Below are 18,706 nucleotides of genomic sequence, written 5' to 3'. Positions count from 1 at the left end.
TGTCCATGACCGCGGACGCGGCTATTCGAATAGGTTTACACTCTGCAGAGGTTGTACACTTGTGCCACAACTTTTGATTACATCCGTCAGGGATAACCCTGAATAATCATACTCAGTATGCGGATCATCAACCATAACCTTTCACTTACATACCCTAGTATAGGCACCTCCCCATGAGCTTGGCCTCCCAGTGATGCCAATCTGCCATCCTGGGAACTGCACAGGGCTTGGGCCGGACATTCACCTCTTTTCAACGTCGTTTCTTTTTATTGTGGAGGCAGCTTTCGGCATAACCCCTATGACGCTTGTTTAGAGGGAACCCAAACTAAAGTACATAAACTTCCAGTTAAGCCGTACCCATAATCAGGTATTGTGGGGGTACTAAAAAATTGGAATGGTATCGCATCCGAACCCAACCATCAGTTTTTGTCAAAATTCACCATGTCATTTAAGTCATATTCACCTTCAAAATCTTTCAATAGAATGACTCATCATTCTAAGGTTTTTAAAGTCAAAAGATTCACATGTTCCTAACTAGAGTAGTCAATTTTAGTTTTAGCACTAGCACTAGTCATGAGGGGTGCTAGCTAGCTTGTAGCTCTTTAGGCTAACCTTGATGTTCTTGTACTACTCCATATCTAGACTCAAGTTAACTATAAAAGTAAACCTTGATCACCAAAGTAAAAGCTTTGTGAGATAAAAACTGAGACTTGGTTAGTAAAACACAAAGTAGTATGGTATTGGTGCCTTGCTCAAGTAGAGCTTGCACTTGGGTAACTTGCAAGAGTATAGCTTGCCTTGATTGGTACAGTGATCAAAGCTTTCTTCTTCCTCTTGGTAGAAGACCTCCTCCTCCTGGTAGTCCTCGGTACTAGCGTCTATAAACGGATACGAGGCATACAATCACCACACAATGCTTAAGTGCTAGACTTAACACTCAAATGGATCACACAAGCTATCCTATCATCACACATTATTAACAAGGTGGTTGGCTTTGTTTTCTGTTTAAGAAAATACTTGTAAGAAGAATAATTTCCTCTCATTGAAATATGGATTAGGGTTTCTATTTATTTCCTTTTTAGAAATAATTTCCTCTCATTGAATCTTATTAAGATTTAATCTCCTCAATTAATAAGTGTGAGATTATGTTGACCAAGGTCAACACTTCACATTTATCATTTGGGAAAAATGATTTAAATGAGGTACTATACCTCATGCAATTTAAATACTACTATTGGAACAATTTAATATCACCAAGTAATTAAATATGAGGTTCTTTATTCCAAAGATATTTCCTCATATTGGAGTACTTGAGACAATGATTTAAAGGAGAGGAAACCTCTCATACTATTTAATAATTAATTTTGGGTAATTTAGATGGACTAGAAATGGCCACATAGCCACTATTTTGCTCTAGCCCATGATCATATGAAACAACTATGTTATATTTTTGCATAATCAATTAGAGTTTTTGAAATGTGAATTATGAGAATTGGAATAAACTCAAAATAAATTATGGTTGATTTTATAAAATTGTTTGAATTTGGAAAAGTTACTGACTTGTTATTTTCATTGCAAGTGATCTATAATGAACTAAGGTTTGAAACCAGTGGGGTTTGTTAGATCATTTCATAAGCTTTCCAACAAAATTGGATTCACTCAAATTGGATTTGTAGATTTGAAGTTATTCAATTTTGAAAAGAGCACCAGTGTGGAATTTGAATTAAATTGAATTAAACGAGATTTGAATTAAAGGGGCGCGCGGGAAAACAAATGGGCCGGCCCAACTACGCTTCAGCGCTCAGCGGGCCGCCTGACAGCAGACCCCATAGGTCAGTGGGTCTTTAAACCCGAATCGGTACGCGCGAGCGGTGGCCGTTGGATTAAAAGGCGATCTAACGGCCATGGCTCGTCTCCTTCCACGACAGAAGGGCGACAGGCTCGAACCCTACCGGCGGCAGTGAGGGTCGTCGGCGGCTCACCTGGGCTCCGGCGAGGCTCGGCGAGGCGGGCGATCGAAGTGGAAGACGACGGCGAGCTCAGCGAGGGTCGCGACGTCTTCAGGGGTGCTTGGGATCGACGGCGAGCTTGCAGGGTGCTGGCGGGGCTCCGGCGGGAAATTGGGGCGGCGCTGGGGGCAATGTGGAGGAGGAAGGGGTCGAGGAGAGCGAGAGGAAGGTGGGGAGCAAGATGGTGTGAAGAGAAAGGCAGGGGAGGGTCTCCTTTTATAGGGTCCAGGGGTGGCCGAGGCGCACGGGGCAGGTCGATGGTGACGACGGTGCTAGGGGTCGCTAGAGGTCAGGGGAGTAGGCGCGTCCTGTTGGCGACGTCAAGGCGGTCACGACGCGCGTCATGGCGCAGCAGGAGAGGGACGGGAGCGTCATCGTCGTCATCGTGTACCCGGGTACTGTGGCGGACGGTCGTCGACGATGGCGTTGGCTACAGGGCGAGCGCGGGCCAATGGGGATGTCTGGGAGGTAGGTGGCATCGGGGCGAAGCTGTGGGCGAGAGGGGAGAGCGAGAGATGGTCGGAGTCCACGGGGGCAGGTGATGTACTGGCGCGTCCAAAGCGTGTCCACGCGCGCTCTGGCGCGTCTGGACGCATCGGGGCACGTCACGTTCTGGCCAGTGTCTTGCTCTTCTTGTTCGAAGGTGAGGTCTAGCATGCTTAGCAAAGTGTGGAGAAGCTCAAGGACATGCTGATGCATGGCAGAGGTGAGAGGAGAAGAGGAGGGCATGGTGGTGATCAAGTGGCCGGCATGGCTTGGCATTGGGGGGTGCAAGGCTGCTCTTGGGTCAACTCCTGCAGGGTGGTGTTCAGTGAAGTGAGGCCAATCTAGTTGACAAGGTGAGGGTGACCAGAGAGGTAGGGTGACATGGGTTGGCATGGTGATGTCATATGATTGGCATGGTCATGTTCTGGTCAAGATTGTACTAGGAATAGTGGTGCCAAGTGCAGGGTTTGGTCCAGGGGAGTAAGGAGAGTAGGAAAGGTGACCTGAGCAAGATGGTTGAGGCTAAAACCCAGCAGTTTATAGCATGTCTAGGGTTGGCAGGATGTTGCACACAAGGTGTTCGACCAAATGGTCGCAAGAGAATTATTTTTGAATTTTGCAAAGATTTTTGGTGGAGTTGATTCAAATAACATTTGGCACAAGTTGGCGGTGGTGGTGTGTAAAATGGTGCAGGTTTGTGAAAATCCAAAATTGACCCAATCTAGAATCTGATTTGATGTTGTCACTTTGCCTGATCATATTAAGAAATTTAGGAAGAATCCGCAGGGGTGGTCTTTACCAAAGTTGTTCATCTTGAAGAGGTCTTGGATAAGGTGCAAAGAATTGGGAGAGTTTGGTTTAAGAATCTCTTAATCCAGGGGCTCAAAGTGGGTACCCTGATGTGAAAGTCAAAAATGACCATTATCACATGTGGCAAGGTTTTGAATTTTTCTTTGATTTGATTTGGGTTTCTTTGATGCAAAATGGATTCTTTTGAGTTTAAAAATGTTTTCAAACCATTGGCACAAATTAATATGGCCTAGGTTAAGGATTTTAAAAAATGGCCATAGGCCCATATGAGGTGATATTCTTATTTTCTTTTTCTTTTATTTTGTTTCACTTGATTCACTTAGGCATGGTGTAGGGTCCATTTAGGGTTAGATTGGGTTTAGTAATGGTTTCAAACCATTTAGGTAAGGTAAATAGGGCATAGGCCATTATTTGTAGAAATGGCCCTAAGCCCACATATGCCTCACCTTTTATTTTATTTTTCTTTTCTTTGTTCCTCTTTGATTTTGAAAAAGGGTAGATTTTAGGGTTTTGAACTTGTTTAAAACTTCAAACAAACATTTATATTAAAAACCCCACACACATGTATGAACACTATGTACATAAGAGAAAGTAATCTAAAAATTTTGTTGGCTCTAATTTTTGAAGTATGTGAAATTCATTTTCTTCCTTGTTTTAAAATTTGGGATGTTACACATAATGAGTAAAAATTGCACGACGGAAAAGATATAATAGTATACCACGAAAATAGAAAGTGCAAAAAAAAGAAACAACACGGACAATGCAGTGCAACGCAGAACAAAAAGCCAGTGCACGGGCGGTGCATTGCACCTATCATTGAACCGCCATGTACTCGACTGATAGCAGTGCAATGCAAAAGAGAAGGCAGTGCACGGGCGGTGCATTACACCTATCATTGAACTGCCCCCGCACTCGACTGATGGCAGTGCAATGCAAAAGAGAAGGGAGTGCATGGGCCGTGCGGTGCAAAAAGAGAACTACGACAGTGTAACGTGGTACAAAAAGGCAGTGCACGTGCGGTACACTCCAGGACTCCGCGTGGTGCAAAAAAATAACCAAGGCAGTGTAATGTGGTACAAAAAAGCAGTGCACGAACGGTGCAATACTAGGACCCCGTGCGGTGCAAAGCGATCTAATGCAGTGCAACGCGGTACAAAAAGGCAGTGCGCGTGCGGTGCAAAATCGACCCAAGGCAGTGCAACGTGGTACAAAAAAGGCAAGTGCACGGGCGGTGCACTGCCAGGACACCGCGGGGTGCAAAGGGACCCAAGGCAGTGCAACGTGGTACAAAAAAGCAGTGCATGGTGGTGCACTTCCACGACGCGCGGTGCAAAGCGACCCAAGGCAGTGCAACCGAGGCATGAAAGACAGTGCAAAAAAAAGTTCGTCCAAACCTGTCAATATGGGATCTACTTTTGTAGATCTCGGGGCGACTAGCACAATCATGAAAACGAAACTTTATTTGGATCCTCGGTTTGCAAGATATTTCATTCTTCGTATTCGAATCTACGAAAAAAAGAGAAAAACAACCCAGCGACCTACTCCGCGCCCGCCAAGTGTCGAGTTGGGGATGATCCGCGGGGGACTCCGAACGCACCAGGCTACGACACTTGTCAGCGCGTGGAGCGAAGCTGGGCGCCCTCCCTAAAGGGCGCTCTTTTTCTAGTAAAAATGTATAGCTGTTATCTAAAAAAACATTGATCTAGTTTTGGCGATGAGCCTGGCAATGTGGGCTGTCGTCACAGTTCTGTGCCGATGCTTGCCGTCGGCACATCGCTGTCGGCCCAATATGGCCGTCGGCACAATGCTATGTAGGCCCGCTGAAGGGGTAACGGCCGTTAGTCCAGGGAATGTTTTGTGCCGTCGGCACAGCCCATCGACACAGCAGCCCGCAAGCCACCATGCGTCCACGCACTGTGCTCTGTGCCGACGGCAATGCCGTCGACATAGTCGCCTTCCCACGCCCACAAAACTGTCGTCTCCCCCCCAAAAAATGGCACCCCAGACCTTGCCATTTGGCACAACTAAGGGTCTGTGCCGACGGCTCATGTACTACCATTTGGTTCCCGTCAAGGTTCCCTCTGGCCGGCCCCCTCCCGGGAGTTCTCCCTATACGTCCAGAACATGCCTAAGTGTCGTCAGAGCATGTGAGTGTAGCTGGAGGCACCCGGGGGTACAACATTAGATCAAACAACACCCCACCACACTAGTGTATACACCATGTGTTCACACACAAGTTTTGGGGACATTCCCGCCCTCCGAGGCTCGATTTCTAGGGAAACCCTAATCCGTTGACCGCACGGTTTACAACATTGATTGGGCACCAGCGGTGGCTCCCGGTGGACTTTTGCCTCCATTTGTGCTTAGTTAGGTCATGGGGGCATGTGGTGACAAGGGTCAGCCCATATGCTATCAAGGTTCCCTCCAGCCGGCCCCCTCCCGGGAGTCCCCCCTATACGTCCAAAACATGCCTAAGTGCCGTCAGCGCATGTGGGTGTAGCCGGAGGCACCCGGGGGTACACAATTGGATCAAAATACACCCCACCACACTAGTGTTCACACACAAGTTTTGGGGGCATTCCTGCCCTCGAGGCTCGATTTTCAGGGAAACCCTAATCCTTTGATCGCGCGGTCTACGACATTGACTAGTCACCAGCGGTGCCCCCCCCCCCCCCCGGTGGACTTATGCCTCCATTTGTGCTTGGTTAGATCACGGTGGCATGTGGTGACAAGGGTCAGCCCATATGTTCTCAATGTTCCCTCCGGCCGGCCCCCTCCTAGGAGTTCCCCATATACGTCCAAAACATGCCTAAGTGTCGTCGGCGCATGTGATTGTAGCCGGACGCACCCGGGGTACAACATTGGATCAAACAACACCCCATCACACTAGTGTACACACCATGTGTTCACGCACAAGTTTTGGGGACATTTTCGCCCTCCGAGGCTCGATTTGCAGGGAAACCCTAATCCGTTGACTGCGTGATCTACAACATATATAAAATAAGGATCACAAACATATTAAATTTAAAGAAGTAGACACACAATAACGATACAGTTAAGAACTATACACACACACACGAACCAAAACACTTAAAGAACTAGACCCACACACGAACAAAACACTGAACACTCGATCGACACACGATGAGCTTGACACTCGGACTTGACACTGAAATTACTCGAAACACACATACTAACCAGTTGTCGAAATCTTCCTCATCGCTGGGGGTGTCCTCTGAAGCGGTAGTTGAGATGAAGTTCACCCACCGGTCATCATTAGGCTCCCATGTCGACACCTCTCCTTTGGGATACTCCGCTTCATATTCGGCCCTCCTCTGCCGCTTTCCCGCCCTCTTCGCTCTCCTCTCCACCTGCTTCTCCTTCCAGAAATGTGCGTATGGTTGTCACGTCTTCGGGATGGTCTCTGCACCACTGCGCCATGAACTGCTCGTCAGTCTGAGTGATGGCAATCCGCTGCTACCCTTGGCGGTAGCGCCGCGCTTCCCCCTCTGAGCGAAGTAGCAGCTCAGGAGCGAGACTCTCGGCTTCCGTCAGAGACCTGACCTCTGGGAAGTTCATTTGGTTGCGCAGCCGGGCAAACCTCCATGCCGCAGCATCGTATGCGCTGGCAGCATCCTCCTTCCTGTAGAAGGTGCCGAGCCACACACGCACTCCAGTGGCGATGATTTCAGCCGCGAAATGCCCCCAAGGCTACAAGGGAACGCCGATGAAGCCCATGTTGCTACGGCAACGTGGAGCCATCTCAACGGCAGGGGAGCTGAGAGGATTCAGTGGTGGTGTTGGAGGAGAAGTGTTGCTAGTGGTGTTGGAGGAGAACTGTTGTCGACATGCATAGCTATATGTAGGGAGGTGAGGGCTGAATGGGCGGGAGAAAAACGGCGGGAGAGAATGGACGAAAAAAATGGTGGGAGAGGAACGGGCGGGAAAGCTGGGAGGGAGAAAATGAGCGAACAAAATAAAAGTTGTGCCGAAATAAAAGCTGTGCCATCAACATAGAGCTTACAAACTGTGCCGACGGCCTGGCCATCGACACAGCTACGACGCAGTCTCCCGGCTGTCACGGCGAAGCTTCTGGACCCACGTACCAGACCCTATGCCGACGGGGGAAGTGGTGCCGACGGCCATCGTCGGCACAATGGACACATGTGCCGACAGGGTAAACATCACATATCCAATTCATGTGGTGCCCCACCACGTTCCAACCCCACCACGTTTCAGCAAGGGATAGATAGCATACCCGATTTTGACACACCTATTTGTACGATCCTAGGATCTAGGTGTTTTGGTAAAAAAAAACCTACGTGGTGAGTGTTGATTTCTTAATTATAAGAGTCCACGATTGTCCCGTTATTTTCTGGGCGTGTCAAACAGGTGAAACAACACATGTCTTTGCTGAGCGATCGACATGCTTTTTTTTGTATTTTCTAATAGTCGTGTAGCGTGCCAGCCCGAACTTATTATATATATATATATATATATATATATATATATATATATATATATGCAGTCCGCGGTCTTCCAAAAGAAGGTAATCTATAATTTTAATTTGATCGTACACTAACACTGCTATTTGATCGAACATGGAATTTTAAAAGAGCTGAAAGTGCCTTATTTAATTTGATAATATTTATCGGTCCATCAAAGGACGTATACTTCATCTTGTTTTTTAGCTTTTTAAAAAACATCACATATCCAATTCATGTGGTGCCCCACCACGTTCCAACCCCACCACGTTTCAGCAAGGGATAAATAGCATACCCGATTTTGACACACCTATTTGTACGATCCTAGGATCTAGGTGTTTTGGTAAAAAAAACCTACGTGGTGAGTGTTGATTTCTTAATTATAAGAGTCCACGATTGTCCCGTTATTTTCTGGGCGTGTCAAACAGGTGAAACAACACACGTCTTTGCTGAGCGATCGACATGCTTTTTTTTGTATTTTCTAATAGTCGTGTAGCGTGCCAGCCCGAACTTATTTTCTATATATATATATATATATATATATATATATATATATATATATATATATATATATATATATATATATATATATATATATATATATATATATATATATATATATATATATATATATATATATATATATATATATATATGCAGTCCGCGGTCTTCCAAAAGAAGGTAATCTATAATTTTAATTTGATCGTACACTAACACTGCTATTTGATCGAACATGGAATTTTAAAAGAGCTGAAAGTGCCTTATGTAATTTGATCATATTTATCGGTCCATCAAAGGACGTATACTTCATCTTGTTTTTTAGCTTTCTAAAAAACATCACATATCCAATTCATGTGGTGCCCCACCACGTTCCAACCCCACCACGTTTCAGCAAGGGATAGATATCATACCCGATTTTGACACACCTATTTGTAGGATCCTAGGATCTAGGTACGTGGTGAGTGCTGATTTCTTAATTATAAGAGTCCACGATTGTCACGTTGTTTTCTGGGCGTGTCAAACAGGTGAAACAACACACGTCTTTGCTGAGCGATCGACATGTTTTTTTTTGTATTTTCTAATAATCGTGTAGCGTGCCAGCCCCGACTTATTTTCTACACGACTGATGTTACGCAACATCTTTATATTTTAATATATATATATATATATATATATATGGGAAATAGTGGGGTGACCAGGGTGGTAGCTGTGCATAGGCATCCAACCATTGCATTGCCCTATAGAGCATTTGGCGTCGTCGATATTTCTAACGACGTCACTCCATCCATCCAATCTCCCGCACCGTGTCCGCCGCATTTTTCTTTTGTCCCGCATCGCCCTCACCTACCCTCGCTCAAGCGGCCGAGCGCCGAGCACCACAGATTTTTTCACCCTGCCCCCGCTGTATCCCCACCTTCATCCAAGGTCTGCACCATCCATCAACCACCCTGCCACCGGCGTCAGCCGGTTTCCCTCCACCGCGCGCCGCCCAAGCCCGCTCCATCCATGGCGCGACCGCCCAACCCCGCTCCCTCAACATCCCAGCGGCCCTGCCCGTTTCCTTCATGGTGCGGCTCCCGTGGTTAGCGGCAGCGGCCCTGGTTCCTTCGCGTGCTCCCTTCGAGCTCGAGCTATTTGTACTGTGAAGCTCTCGCGGAAGAGGCGGACCTTCGCGCCGGTGTGGCAGGAGCAAGGGCGGCGCACCACTATTCCCACGAAAGTTCCGATCGAACTTTGTCGATCTGCTCAGGAACACGGGCGGCCGCCAGGTAAGGAGGCGAAGAGGGTAATTTGGGCGGAGGCGGCGCTGGGATGTGGTGCAGCCGGCAGCGCGGAAATACGGGTTCCCACTGTGTGTAACTAGCACCGCTGCGTCTGGCGGCCCGTGCATCACGCGAAGCAGCTGTGGGCACTTACCACCGCAATGATTCGTTCCCCTCAAGCTACAGCCCCCTGGGTGGGATTCACTTCTTTGATTCCTGATTGATTTGTGGTGGTGTTAGGATGTCTGTTCCTCCTCGTTGTATTTTTTCGGGTCTCCAGTTCGTGAGTTATTATTGATGTTTTCGATTTTTGGCCAATGTTCGTGTGTAAGAACTAATATGCAGATTTTTTCTGATCTGGATTTTCTCTTGAAACGCGCATGGAGTATTAAATTTGGATGTGGAGCAGTGGAGGCAGTCGGGATTCCAAACTGGAAATTTTTTTTTACTTTCCATTCGCGTTTCCTGTGTGGATTAGTCAAGAGTCGACAAAATGCTACTACTCGCTCCTCAATCAAGAAATCTGCTCGAGGTTTCTGAGTGAGGAATCAATTTTGTATTCCTTTTCTGTCCCTCACCTCTCCTGATTTTGGGTCTCTCGCCTCCCCTGATTTTGCGAAAATTGGGGTCATTTTCACGGACGATCGTTCCTATTTTGGTAATTGCTGAGAAATACCGGGAATTTGGTTTCCGTCTGTTTTGGTGTCCATCTAACTTTTGTTCTTTCCTTATTTTGTGTGAATGGGGAAACTTTTTTTATACTATATAAGAAAGGGATTGAAAAAATCTTTATTATTCCCTGTATTTTGGAATCTGACTAAGAAAATTTCGTGCTCTGCTGTTTCTGGTTCTAAGCTCCCGTCACCATGAGCTCCTTCCACTAGACTAGCACGACGGTTTCTGGGCAGGGCGGCCTCGCGGAAGATCACTCACGCCCAGCACACTGCCGATTGGTGAGTTCTCTCTTGCAGGGCAAATAATTTGAAAAAAATATCATTACGTTTGTTAGTTTGTTTTCTGGAAATTGGAGTGGTATTGGTCAGGTCTCGACTTGATGGTGATCTAATTAAACCAACAATTTTCTTCTGATCTTAGCTTACTTCTCTAGTTCACTGATTTAACATATTTCCTATGTTTTATAGTTCATATCCAATTTCATCACAATTTTGCTATCAGTAAATCTCTCTCCCACAATTTGCAGCTCGCAGCGCACCTTCTCCTCCTCCTTCTCCCATCTGACGTGCTCTTCCCCGGCACTCTCGCGGAGGGCCTTGTACGAGTCCCGCTGGAGAAGCTACCAGTCGACGAGAACCGAGAGGACGCCTAGAGCCTCCTCGCACGGTGCCACGGCGTCGTCTTTAGCTATATCGCCGACGCTCAGAGAAGCCGCCGGCAAAGGGCCACATTGTAGCCATCGGAACACCGCCGCCCCGCCGCAGAGCTCCACCGCAAGATAAAGCAGAGAAAGGCATCTTTTTGCGTGAGAAAAGTGTCTTCCATGTGATCGTGGATCCCATGTCTAGTCTGTGTGTAGGGAGACTATAATTCATAGTCCACCCGTGATTTTTTCTTGTTAAATAAAGTAATGAGCGTGGAACCTGGCACCAGTGCTTTTTTCACTGTTATTTTCTTTGCAGCAGCGGTAGTGGGGCTAGACTCAGGCTGGCTTTATTCCGTGGATAGTAAACAGAATGGAACGGCAAGAAAACGGCAACACGAATCGTGGAACAATATTGGACGGCTTGTACCCTATGCACAGCTATCACCCTAGCTAGAAAATCCACGTCGATATATATATATATATATATATATATATATATATATATATATATATATATATATATATATATGCAGTCCGCGGTCTTCCAAAAGAAGGTAATCTATAATTTTAATTTGATCGTACACTAACACTGCTATTTGATCGAACATGGAATTTTAAAAGAGCTAAAAGTGCCTTATTTAATTTGATCATATTTATCGGTCCATCAAAGGACGTATACTTCATCTTGTTTTTTAGCTTTCTAAAAAACATCACATATCCAATTCATGTGGTGCCCCACCACGTTCCAACCCCACCACGTTTCAGCAAGGGATAGATATCATACCCGATTTTGACACATCTATTTGTACGATCCTAGGATCTAGGTGTTTTGGTAAAAAAACCTACGTGGTGAGTGCTGATTTCTTAATTATAAGAGTCCACGATTGTCACGTTATTTTCTGGGCGTGTCAAACAGGTGAAACAACACACGTTTTTCTGAGCGATCGACATGCTTTTTTTTTGTATTTTCTAATAGTCGTGTAGCGTGCCAGCCCGGACTTATTTTCTACACGACTGATGTTACGTAACATCTTTATATTTTAATCCTAGCCGTAAATTTTAGATCTAACCATCGAAATAATTAGGATGATGTGGATTAACGTGGTATCTCTATTAAACATCATTATTTTGCTTTTAGTATATAATAGATAGTGAGAATGTGGAGAATTAAATCGTTCCCGTCAAAATTCATGTGTCTCAAGTTGAACCTTCGGTTCTATCACATAGAGATATGACCTTTTTTCAATGAGTTTACAACCGCATCTGCATCTTAGAGACATACATGATCATATTTTCAGTTATTCCTTTAGCAACGGACTGAATTTGTATATTACCAGCAAAAACAAATTATATATGGTCTCAAGTGTAGGATAGTTTGGATACTGTGTATCTCTTCTAGACGCTTTGCCCTTTGTCCTATTGTTTCCTTCACTCTAGGGGTCAAGATCGCTATCAAAAAAATACTCCATCTCCATGTGCCGTGGCTGCGCGTTTCAGGCCATCCGGGCAGCATCCCTTTCTCAGGACTATTTGTTTATTTCATCAGCAGAGGGGTTTCCATTTTACAGTACGCAGATGATACCATTTTATTTATAGAGCATGACATGCAGAAAGCGGTAAATATGAAATTGATCCTTTGTATTTTTGAGCAACTTTCAGGGCTGAAAATAAATTTTCACAAAAGCGAATTTTTCTGTTTCGGAAAAGCGAAAGACATGGAACATCAATATAAATAGATTTTTGGATGTGAAGTTGGGTCTTTACCTTTTAGGTATCTGGGTGTACCGATACATCATAGGAAATTGCGCAATGCGGAATGGAATCTGGTAGAGAGTCGTTTTGTTGCCAAGCTTGGATGTTGGCAAAGCAAGCTACTTTCTTATGGAGACCGTTTAGTTCTTATTAATTCAGTTCTTACTAGTCTCCCAATGTTCATGCTATCGTTTCTTGAAATACCGATTGGCGTGCGCAAGCGTCTAGACTATTATAGGTCGAGGTTTTTTTGGCAGTTAGATGATAGTAAGAAAAAGTATAGGTTAACTAAATGGAATATTTTATGTAGGCCAAAAGATCAGGGCGGCCTAGGTATTGAGGTACTTGAGTTAAAAAAACAAATATTTGTTAAGTAAGTGGCTATTCAAATTGCTCACCGAAGAAGGAGTATGGCAACAATTGTTGCGCAACAAATATCTTATTAACAAAACTCTTTCTCAAGTTGAGGCAAAACCTACGGATTCACCTTTTTGGAAGGGTCTTATGCGGGTTAAGGATGATTTCTTTAGTAAATCTCGCTTTGTTACTGGAGATGGATCAACTGTCCGATTTTGGGAAGACGTTTGGTTAGATGATACACCCCTATCGTAGCAATATTCATCCTTATATAACATTGTTCAAAATAAAAATGTATTGGTAGTAGATGTGCTGGCCCAAACACCTCTTAATATTAGTTTTAGAAGAGTGCTGAATGACTATAAATGGGATAAATGGTTGCAATTATGTCGTAGGCTTATGGCGGTTCAGCTTACTAATACTCCTGACATTTTCAAATGGAATCTTACAGATACAGTAATATTTAACGTAAAATCTATGTACTTGGACTTGATGAATGGTCATACTAGGTTCTTACGCAAATACCTATGGAAAATGAAAATCCTGCTTAAGATAAAGATATTTTTGTGGTTCTTAAATAACAAAGTTCTCCTCACGAAAGATAATTTAGCCAAACAAAGCTGGAATGGATGTACTAAGTGTTGCTTTTGTGATTCTTTAGAGACCGTGGAACACTTGTTTATCTCATGTCCTTTTGCTCGCATTGTTTGGCGTATGGTTTACTTTACTTTTAATATACATCCTCCAACGTGACAAGTATGTTTGGCAATTGGTTGAATGAAGTGGATAGTATTGATAAAGCTAGAATTCGTATTGGTGTTTCAGCTTTGTGTTGGTCTATATGGAACTGCAGGAATGATATTATTTTTAATAGATAAAATGGTACTAATTTTTTGCAGGTTATTTCTCGAGCTGTGCATTGGATACAGTTATGGGCCTTCATACTCCCGGAGTGTCAGCGGGAGACTATAGATACTGGGTGCAAGCGGCTGCTGATGGTCGCACATGACTGCTTTTTCCATGCTACTGGATGGCGGCATACTAGCAGAATTATGAATGCATAGATTCTTGTTACTTTTTATTTTTCTTTGGTTGATACTTGTCTCAACCTTAGCTGGTCCGTGATTGTATTTGAATTGAATATTTCGAACTATGCAATAAATGAAACGGCTGTGTGCATCGTTTGATGCAGAGGCCGGGGGTCTCCCCATTTCGAAAAAAAAGTTTATTTCATCAGCATACATATATGGCGTCACGGGCTGATCTAGCATGTAAGAGTAACTCTAGCATACACCTCAAACCGTAAACCCCTATGCATGTTTGTAGGCTGAGAAATTCGTGATTTGAGGGCCGATAGAAGCGTGCGCAGATTAGATACGCAAAGAACTGTATATTTTAAAAAGATTGGCGCGGGAAATAGAAATGCTTTGCATTCGATAGTTTATACATAAATTCGGCTACGATCATACAAAAGCTACTCGAATTCGGCTACGATTCGAGCTACATTTCGCCGCCACGGCAACCTACTACCAAAATTCGGCTTACGGGATACTCACCTGAGCCTTGTGCCATGGTGGTGACGCGTCGGCGGCCTCCTCACTCGCCGTCACGGTCGAGGTCGACATAAATCTTCCCCTACTCCTCCACGACCAGCCGCCACTCCTCTGCCCTGTCCGCTTCGTGGCGGGTCGTCTGTGAGACGAGCCCGATGATAATGTCGACTTCGGGGCGCAATGTACGTCATCGTCAACTTCCTTCGGCCGTCTCCTTCCCAAGTTCGGCCATACCCTGCCATTTGCTCGCTTGGTCGCCATTTCTTCTAGGCGCTTGAGTAGTGGTACGTTGGTCTAGGCAACTTCGGTGTTTGGTTGTGCTTGGTGATGTTTGGTGTTGGCTGTGACGCGGTTTGGAGGCTCAGTGCCCCGCCTCTTCGCCATCCTTGGCTAGAGGTTGGGTGAGGCGAGCTTGTAGTTGTTGTTGTTGTATGAGTGTGTTGTAAGCCGAAAGGCTGAGTGTGGTGTTGTAGCCATTCTTTGGCGTTCCTTGTCAGCTTAATACAATAACGCACACATCCGTTACGGGTTCTCAAAAAAAAAAAAGAGACGGTGCACTGCCTGTTCCATCTTGTGTTTTTCTTTCTCAATAATTGAATCATATGATTTCTCAGATCTACTACGGTAGTAATCTCATGGTCACCTAGCAGTAGCTAAAATAGTCGTTGCGGGGTTTACTATTTATTTACCAACCATGAGTTTACACCTGCTTCTGTATCCCATGACAAAATTTTAATTTATCCCTTTACCGGCATATTGAATTTATAAATTGGTTCAAGTGGGGATTTATTTTGATACTACATACTCCATCCGTCCCAAAATGTAAGGCGCCTAAGCTTTAGTTAAAAGTCAACATATTTTAAGTTTGACCAAATTTATACGTAAAAATATAAACATTCAGAATTCCAAATCAATATCAATAGATTCACCAGAAAATATAGTTTCTCAAAATGTCCTTTTGATATTGTAGATATTCATATTTTTTCGTATAAACTTGGTCAAACTTAGAAGATGTTGACTTTTGGCTAAAGCTTAGGCGCCTTAAATTTTGGGACGGAGGAAGTATATCTACCGTTGTTTCTAGACGCTTGCCCTCTCTCTCCTATGGTTTCAAGATCCTTATCAAAAAAACTCTATCTCCATGTGCCATTGCTGCACGCTTGAGGCCATCCGTGCAACATCACTGAGTAGTACCTAAGATAGTCGTAGCGAGATTTAATATTTATTTACCAACCATGAGTTTACACCTGCCTCTGCATCATAGAGACATGAGAAAATTTCCATTTAGGTTGCGTACCCCAGATTAGCTTTTTATGGATAGAGCTTTAATATGGCAACCGAGTCACTCACGCATGCAGTTTCTATCAGATATGTTTTCACATTTAACTTTTTCGTGACGAGATCTTCGAAAGTAGATCCCATGCTAGTATATTTTAATAATATTTTTCGATCCTACTTGTCATATTGTACTCCCTTGCTCACCAATTTAGCCAAAATTGATTGTGAGGTTAAAAACCATATGGTTGCCAAGTTTTTAAATCGCTCATCACCCATGAATGATGACGATGTCATGTTTTACGTGTTTTGACTAGACAAAATACACTCTGAACATGTAGATCATTGCTATTTGAAATGAAAATGTATTAGCATCATCTGAACGACAGGTTTTCTCACTTGTGCAGTTATTTTTCCTTCCTAAACATGGCTACTTCGACGGAGACTCGCCGGAGACCTCACCGGAGCACCTTACTTCGACGGAGACTCGCCGAAGACCTCACCGGAGCACCGTACTTCGCCGGAGACCTCGCAGTAAAAACATTTTACTAATGTAGCAACAAGGCAGAATGGTGTAGCATAAAAAATATACAATTGTTGTTCTGGTTCCTTCTGGCTGCGAAGCGGCACTGTTGCTGTGCAGGTGCAGCAGTATTGGGGGCAGTCTTGGCAAGCTTCTTGGGGCATTCATTGGAGTAATGACCCACAGTTCCACATTCATAGCAGGTTATCGTTGACTTGTCTTTTGGGGTGACGGGGACAGCGTTGCTTCCAGTCCTTGGGCCATTATTGAGGTTGTTGTTGTTACCATTGTTGTTGTTGCTGTTGTGGTGGTTGTTGTTGTGGCTGTTGTTGTGGTTGCCTCCGGTCTTCGGAGGTCCTCCATTGTTGTTGGTGTAGTTTGAGCGATACGTCTGAGCAGTTGGCTTGTTGTATCTTGGGGTAAATCCTCTAGTTGCATTGTTGCGGTACTTCTGGGTATGGTGGGGTCCATTCTGGTTCATCATCCTGCGCTTGCTGTTTTCGTTGGCTTGATGCAGTTTCCCTTCCATCTGTATGGCTGAGTCTACCAGGGCTTCCAAGTCAGCGAATGGAATGTTCACTAACACAGTTTGCATTTCATCATGCAGTCCGTTCAGAAATCTTTCCTTCCTCTTCTCGTTGGTGTCGGTCTCATCCGGGGCGTACCTTGACAGTGAGGAATTTGTCGCGGTATTCCACCACGGACATCCTTCCTTGTTTGAGTTCGTGGAACTCGTCTCTCATCTTCTTGATCAGTCCTTGGGGTATATGGTATTTGTTGAACTTGAGTTTAAAGTCTTCCCAAGTCATCATCTGTCCTGCATTCATTGCACGGGCACTTGTCCACCAGGCTCTTGCAGGTCCTGACAGGTAGTGGGTGGCGAACAGTACTTTTTCTGCGGCTTCTACTCCCGCAACTTCCAGGTTGTTCTCCATGGTTTGGAGCCAGTCATCCGCGTCAAGTGGCTCTTCGGTCTTGCTGAACATAGGAGGGTTGGTGTTCTGAAAGTTCTTCAATTTTGATCCAGGGTGATCGTGGTTTCCATGGCCTTGATTGTTCTGGGCTATCTGCTGCAGGGCGGCAATATTGGCTTGTCGTTCAGCTCTCTCGGCTTCTCGGTCTGCCATCATCATCTGCAGCATCTGCATCATTGCATCCTGGTTGGTGCTGCGGGTTGGTGGGGCCATCTGAGCATTGAGGTAGATGATAAGATAAGAGGTTAAAGTTTAAAAAGTTCATAACTTGAAAACTTGAGTAGTGTTGAGGGGGTAAAAACCGTCAACACTTTTTCATTCATACCAAACATCACATATTACAAAGCTAACACACCGTTGGTTTGAAGAACCATTCATTCGTTCTACGATACAAGGGATCCTGATACAAACTCACACCTACGAGAGTGCTCTAGTGATGCTACTCTTCTTCCGGAATGGTAGATTCTTCGTCTTCATGGGTAATGTGCTTGGCGAAAGGCGCGGGCGTTGTCCAACTCTTTGCGGGTCTTGTACAACATGAAGTCCAGGTAGGCGACATAGTGGTTCATCTCCGGGTGCGGTGGCATGGTTATTGGTCTTCCCCTGGGATCATGTCTTGGGTAGTAGATGAAGCGAGTGTTCTTGATCTTGTTCACATTCTGTCCACATAGACGGGCAATTGCTTCTTGCATGGCTCTATCTATTCCGTCCTTCCAAGTGTTCCCCGTTACAGAAAACCAGATGGTTTCCCAAGTTGGGGCTCCAAGCTTTCCTCTCAGATCTGCAGTGACTTCCCACCGAGGTTGTCTTCCCGACTGATTGTTGATTGGTATTCCGAAGAACTCGGGATACGGGCGACCTAAGTATTCAACTAGTTGTTTCAACTCCTTCTCGAACATGAGGTTTCCTCCGTGGCCAAGCTGATAGGACTCATAGTTGTACTCCATCTGTGAACCATTTAGGATGAGTAAGTTAGAGAAGTGAGCAGTGTGTCAAAATTTTATGTAGTAGTATGAGAAAAAAATAGAGCATGGGTTTCTTATTTTGAAAAAGATCTCAAGGATAAGAGGGAGAATAAGTTTTCATAAATATCCACTTCATTGGTTTTGAAACTAAGTTTTTCAGACGTCCATTCTAACTAGGGTCTCCTAAGGTCAAACAATGGCTCTGATACCAACTTGTCAACACCCGGATTTTTAAGTCCAGATGCCTATTATGCCGTACATCGCAATCCCAGGAATATTGTTTTTGCGAGACATAATAGATTGATATCACAGAACATCATTCATTACATAACATAATCGTCTTACAACAAAGGATCACATGATCCAGTCTTAATACAATAGTTGATCTAATGATTAATTACAAAACACATAGCGGAAGCGAAGTAGCGGTTGCG

At 44.7% G+C, this 18,706-nt stretch overlaps 1 long non-coding RNA gene across 1 annotated transcript; it reads left to right on the top strand.

The window, feature by feature from the left end:
• The first annotated feature begins 9,074 nt into the window (after positions 1-9,074).
• Positions 9,075-11,170, top strand: LOC127298931 (uncharacterized). The gene is made up of 2 exons (XR_007850209.1): positions 9,075-10,505; positions 10,754-11,170. It is a non-coding gene; the product is annotated as an uncharacterized lncRNA (long non-coding RNA).
• Positions 11,171-18,706: the final 7,536 nt, after the last annotated feature.

This window comes from Lolium perenne, chromosome 5 (genome assembly GCF_019359855.2).
Source record: "Lolium perenne isolate Kyuss_39 chromosome 5, Kyuss_2.0, whole genome shotgun sequence".
NCBI classification, from domain to species: Eukaryota; Viridiplantae; Streptophyta; class Magnoliopsida; order Poales; family Poaceae; genus Lolium; species Lolium perenne.
Note: the sequence above shows the minus strand (reverse complement) of the source record. Positions and strands in the feature narration are given on the sequence as shown.